This window comes from Danio aesculapii, chromosome 1 (genome assembly GCF_903798145.1).
Source record: "Danio aesculapii chromosome 1, fDanAes4.1, whole genome shotgun sequence".
Taxonomy (NCBI): domain Eukaryota; kingdom Metazoa; phylum Chordata; class Actinopteri; order Cypriniformes; family Danionidae; genus Danio; species Danio aesculapii.
Window position 1 is genome coordinate 32,248,172 of NC_079435.1, and position 6,447 is coordinate 32,254,618.

At 30.0% G+C, this 6,447-nt stretch overlaps 1 long non-coding RNA gene across 1 annotated transcript; it reads right to left on the reverse strand.

Moving 5' to 3' along the window:
* Positions 1-2,345: 2,345 nt before the first annotated feature.
* On the reverse strand, positions 2,346-4,600 carry LOC130244690 (uncharacterized). Its single transcript, XR_008839248.1, has 7 exons — positions 4,353-4,600; positions 3,871-3,926; positions 3,089-3,266; positions 2,900-3,007; positions 2,764-2,817; positions 2,504-2,672; positions 2,346-2,407 (listed from the first exon to the last, which is right to left on the reverse strand). It is a non-coding gene; the product is annotated as an uncharacterized LOC130244690 (long non-coding RNA).
* Positions 4,601-6,447: the final 1,847 nt, after the last annotated feature.

The window sequence follows — 6,447 nt, forward strand, 5'->3', positions numbered from 1 at the left end:
TAATTTGACTTCGAGTTAGAGACGTTTGAAATGTGAATAATTTTTTCTTTTTCCATGGGGCTCTACACATCCCCTGGGAGTAGAAAGGCAGTAAAACCTATGTACAGTAGATGTATCATCTTCAACATGAACAAGACATTGTTATTGTCACATGTACAGTTGTGTTAAAAAATAAGCTGTACAACATCAGTATACTCTTAAATCACTAGTTATTAGCAATAGGGATCAATATTCATCACAAATTATATGAGTAATTGGTTAATTCACTGGTGTTCTGAATAATATGAGTGGATTTTATGACACTGGATTAATCATGGAAAAGAAGTTTCATTAATGGTCATCATGTGATGTTTAATTGTTTCTACTTTATTTGAAATATGGATAAGTTATATTAAAATATGTAAATGTTTATAAATGTAACCTTTTAAAGACTTTTTGTATTTGTTTTGAAAAAACTCTTTATCTGAATATTTTTACTTTCTAAATCTTCAACTTGTTTGTGTAACAATATGTTTTGATGACAATGTATGAACTTATGTATTTAATCCAGGAAATAATGATTCCACATAATGTCTTTGTCCTGCATGTGTCCCTATAATAATAATCTTTAAACAGTTTTCGGTTATTACAGCATACTACACTAAGATACTGACAAACGTGGCCTTTGTTATCTTTCTTCAGCCAAGGACTGAAGTCTAAAATAAAAATTTCCCCTTTAGCATACCATATTTATTCAAATTAGTATTACACCATGCAACTTACTGTGTCTTGTGGTGAAACTCAATCTGGATAATTTTGTAGACACTGCATTTAATTATTGTTTTCATCATGGGTTAATTTGCTAATTATTTTCTTTATTAATTAAATGATTTGTAAGAATTTCTTTATTGTAAAAATCATGAAAATAGTAAGAAATGAGGTTACAATGACGAAAAGATATCTTTACAAATGCTGTGAATAGTTCAAACCTCCAAATGATTATAACACATAGCCATTAACCAACAAAATAGAAATGCAAACCTTCAGATGATCTAAATTAAAAGTAAAATAATTTTGTGCTGTACTTATATGTAAGTATAAGCTATTGAGATGGATTATGTCTACCAAAAAAATCATATTTTATAGATTTTCTGTTAGTTTTGAAAATGTTTTAATTGGCATCATTTGATTTATTTTATTTTATTTTTTTGCATTCAATAGAACATTGTACAAATAGTTTTTTAATTTTATTATTATTTTTTTTAATTTTCAACAGAACAACAGTGGTACTGGTATCTTGTAACAATATGTACAGCAGTTTTTGTTGGACATTCTAACAAATGCATACAAATGCAACAAAGCAAAGACAAAAATAAAAGGAGATAAAACAAATTTAGAAAGACATATTGTCACCTTAGAGTTATAAGGTTCTATCTGACATGTTTGTCAAAATTGGGTTATTGACATATTCTTATTAAATGACAACTTATTAACTTTATGGGATGTTTTTTGTATGTTGTAAGTTGTTTAAATTTTAAGACTTTTTATTTAAACAAATGTTACACACATACTGTTTGCTATGAAATGCAAAAACTTTGAAGCTCAATATCTCAAAATCATTCAGAACGCAGATAGAACCTTATAATTCCAAGGTGAAGAAATAGTCATGGAGTACCCTCAAGAAAAATCCAGAAGGAGGACCAAATGCGCCAGAAGACATCAGATCTTTGATGTAAATCATAGGTAAATTTTTCAAGTGGTAGAAGTCTGGTTGCCTGACTCAGCCACATATTGACTGGAGGTATCTGAGCAGTTGACCATAATAATAATAATAATAATAATAATAATAATAATAATAATAATAATAATAATAATAATAATAATAATAATAAACATTTTTTGGCCAAGTATATGCAAAAATTCAATACACATTCTTCATCATAGAATTCATATTTTAAAAACTCTCAATGTCAGTTAATGTATTTATTTTATTTTCATATAGAGTACCTCAAATCTATACATGTTGTAAGCAGTTAGGCGTTCAATAATGCTCCAAATTAACACCACTGATTGATTTAAGAGGCATGCATACATACTGTACATGTATATGTATTTGAAAAAAAAGAGACAACAATTTGGTTATAGATTATGAAATTCAGATTTTATTACATGCTTTAGATTCAGTGTTAAGGTCATCGTCTTCTTTCCTTACAGTAAAAGAAAATCTGTAGTCAATGTCATACTCATCAGTTGGAGCTTTATTTAAAAAATGTATGTTCTCTGCTCCGGCCAAAACATGCAGGTACCTTGCAGGTCTCTAGCTTGCACCCTCGTGTCGTAGTTTTTTTTTCTCAGTTATTTTGTTACTTTCTGAGAATGATGATCCACAGACCTTTTAACCCCTCTTCGTTTAGGCCACATGTCGTATCTTAAAAGAAGAACACAACCACATTAAAATGTATTAACATCCTTTGGACTGGGTAACCTTATGCTTATGTTTGTGCTAAATAATACAAATACATACTTTTCAGTAGCACATAAGCAGGACAGTTCTCTGAAGGAACCAGGATGAGTTGAAAGGTATTTGGTATTTATAATGGTTGGCCATCTCTGCCACAAGAATCCTCTGTTCTCTTAAAGAGTCCTTACTAGCAGGATAATGTTGAACGCCCTTCTCGTTAGATCGACAGTGTCTGAAATGTATTCATAAGAAGAAAGTTGTATTACATGGATTATACATCAACTTTTAAAGAATCAAAACTGACAGAAGTCTAGTGTACATACCATGCTATAAGGCGAAGACATCCACATCACTTCTGTTTTTTGTTGTCTTTGCTTCTGCTAGTGAAAATACAAAACAATAATGGTAACACTTACAATTATTCACGACTATATGTAATATTAATAATAATTTCCTCACCGTCTGCCCACTTCTTTACATCATAAACCAAAGTCTTCCAATTGGTTTCCGGTCACTGCCAGTTTCATAGATTCTGTTTTGCAACTTGCATTGCAGAGCTGTTGTGGTCTAGTGATAAGAAATCAAAAATCATAATACTATTCAAATAGGTTACTGAACATCTAAAACAAATATTACTGATGTCTTTACCTTCTGATATCAACAGGTCAGTGAGATGGCCAAATAGTTGAACATCTGCTAATTCCAGCACATGACCATGAGAGTTACAGTAGCATGTCTGGTCACTGCAATCCAAGAGAGGAAACATTGCACTGTTCCAACCTCCTTCCCAACAGTTAAACCACGCCTATCCTGGTATGCCAATATCCTGGAAAGCAATAACAAAATTTTGGCATCAGTTTAAGATGCTCATATAGTTCACCAATCTCACATTAAAACTCATGTGCTTTGGCATGGAACACCAAAATGAAGGACTTAAAGAGGGCGCTGGAACTTTGGACAGCTTTTTGCAACTCTTTGGAGGTAGTGTCATTAGTTAATGTTGTCCACAAATCTTCCTGTCAAGAACAAGTACATGACAGTTTATATCTTCTAATCTAATTTTACTAGGTGAACATCAAAGAGCTGTTTTCTTGTTAATTTAGTTTCAACACATACAGTTTAAAGTACCTAGTACATCCTTCTTGCAAATACTATCCACCTTGTATTGCACAGACTCCCACTCAAGAATATCTAAGAAAAATGTCTGCTGAGATCTTGGCAGTCTATTAAAAATAATTATACCAACATCTTTTCCACCTACAATGGAAAGAATATAAAAATATTTTATGATATCAATTAATTACTTGCATGACCAAATCTGAGATAAAAAAGCCATCATTATGCCTTAGTTTAAATAAAACCAAAATTTCACTCTAGCCCACTGTCACCTCTACAGATACAGGGACTAATGGAAACAATGAAGTACACACCAACAGTCACTGGAGCAAGGCCCTCTCACAGTTGGGACGATTGGAGTTCCTATGAGCTGTACAAGATTAAAACAACAGAAAATTAACATTAATAACATTTCAACCTATCCCAAGACTAGTAGACAAGCAGCATAAGCAGACTTCTAATTTCCTGGACTCCAATGTGGACAGCCGAATCAGTTTATGGTCTATAAGGTGTCATACAAATCAGACAAAACAAAATACTTTCTGGAAAATAAAAAAAAAGGTTGGCCACTAATCAACACATAGGACAAATTGTTTTAAACAGTTAAGCCACAATATTTTGTGAGCTTATACTGTAGTTTAATGTTTTTCATAAACAATAGTAAGAATAAAATTTATGCGTCTCTTTCCGTTAATACGATAGTAGTGGAAGAATAAATGCATGTAAATTTTATCTCATACAATCATACATGCCTAAACATTGCAGATATTTAATATACATGGAATGAAAAACTAACCCTTTATTGATTCCAGATTGGTCTTGGCCTTCCTTACACAATGTGTCTCTTTCTCCACCATACCCTTGGTTCAGTTGTCTTTACTGGAGTTGCTTCCTGCAGATCACCAAGTTGTCATCAAGACTTGAGCTTATAATTGAAATCTTGATCAATCCGAGTATCAAGGTTCAAAAGTTGCTCTTGAAGTTCTGAATCACTCATTGTGATAGGCAGAAACAGACTGAAAGACACAAGGATTAAACAAACAAACACAAATGTGTTAACAGAGATAGAGAGGGACATGTGCAATTTAAAAATATAAACATGGGTTCTAAAAGTGCCTTTACCTTTTGCTTATTAGAAAATTGGGAAATTGGATTTAAAGTAATTCGAAGAACCTGAAAACAAAATATTCATATCTGAACACCTTATACTTAGAATTATTAGCCCCCTTCTGTTTATTTTTCCCCCAATTTCTGTTTAACAGAGAGAAGATTTTTTTCCAACACATTTCTAAACATAATAGTTTTAATAACTCATTTCTAATAACTGATTTATTTTATCTTTGCCATGATGACAGTACATAATATTAGACTAGATATTTTTCAAGACACTTCTATACAGCTTAAAGTGACATTTAATGGCTTAACTAGGTTAATTAGGTTAATAGGCTAATAATTTTGACTTTAAAAAATTAGAAACTGCTTTTATTCTAGCCAGATAAAACATATAAGACTTTCTCAAGAAGAAAAAATCTTATCAGACATACTGTGAAAATTTCCTTGGTCTGTTAAACATAATATGGGAAATATTTAAATTAAATATATAAATTAAAAGGGGGGCTAATAATTCTGACTTCAACTATATATATATATATATATATATATATATATATATATATATATATATATATATATATATATATAGTTGAAGTCAGAATTATTAGTCAGAATTATTATTAAATACAGTCTCTTTCTGCATATATATATATATATATATATATATATATATATATATATATATATATATACACAAATATATATATATATATATATATATTTGTATATATATATATATATATATATATATATATATATATATATATATATATATATATATATATATATATATATATATGTATATATATATGCAGAAAGAGACTGTATTTAATAATACAATTATTAGTTTTGTGGTCTAAAATGAATAAAATGCGCTCAGACAGGCAGAATTTCAGTTATGTCTGCCTTTTTTGTTTCTTTTAAGGCATGAAAAATAATTGCAGTTACAATGTAGCCTTTAAACTTAAGAGAAACACTTGATTTGCTTTAATATTGATGTAGTTATGAATACAATTGTATTATTAGAGGTAATATTTATTGTATATTGCATAATTTATTTCGATTTTGGACGATTACTATTGTGGAAAACAACAATCTGGTAACACTGTTCCTCATCTTCAAATGTATAACTATATTGTTCTGAGCTATGCACGACTATATGTGGGGAAAATATATTTTTTAATAAATGAACTTAGATGTAATTAGATAGCATCGCTAGTTTGCAGTACATGCTTTATTTATATCAAGTCTACAGTCATTTAATGCATCAGGAGATAACTTCCCTGCTTTTATAAAAGTTCTAAACAAACCCCTTATCTAAATCAACAAATCGTCTTTATTTGTTTACTTTTTACTTACCGCGTGGAAAACCGCAGTGGACCTTGGGATCGCAATGAACCTTGGGATTGCGACCATAGACTGTAAAAAAAAAAATAGATCTCGACGTACTATGACCCCAACTTCAATGAATAATTTAATAATACAAAGATCAGCTAAAAATATTTTTAAAACTTAGTACTTTAAATGTAATATTTTTTAAGTAAAAAAAACAAACAAATTAATCAGTTTTATTAGGCATAATTACCCTAAACTGGGCAATTGAATATAATTTCACTCATTAAATATAAAGTAAATGATAACACATTTATAAATACCAACATAAATACCAACTAATCTCCAATAAAAAAATAAAAAATACATTATGTAGCATTAACCTACCACGTATTGCTGCAGTTTAACTCATCGGTGAACTCATCGGTGATGCATTTTGACCAATA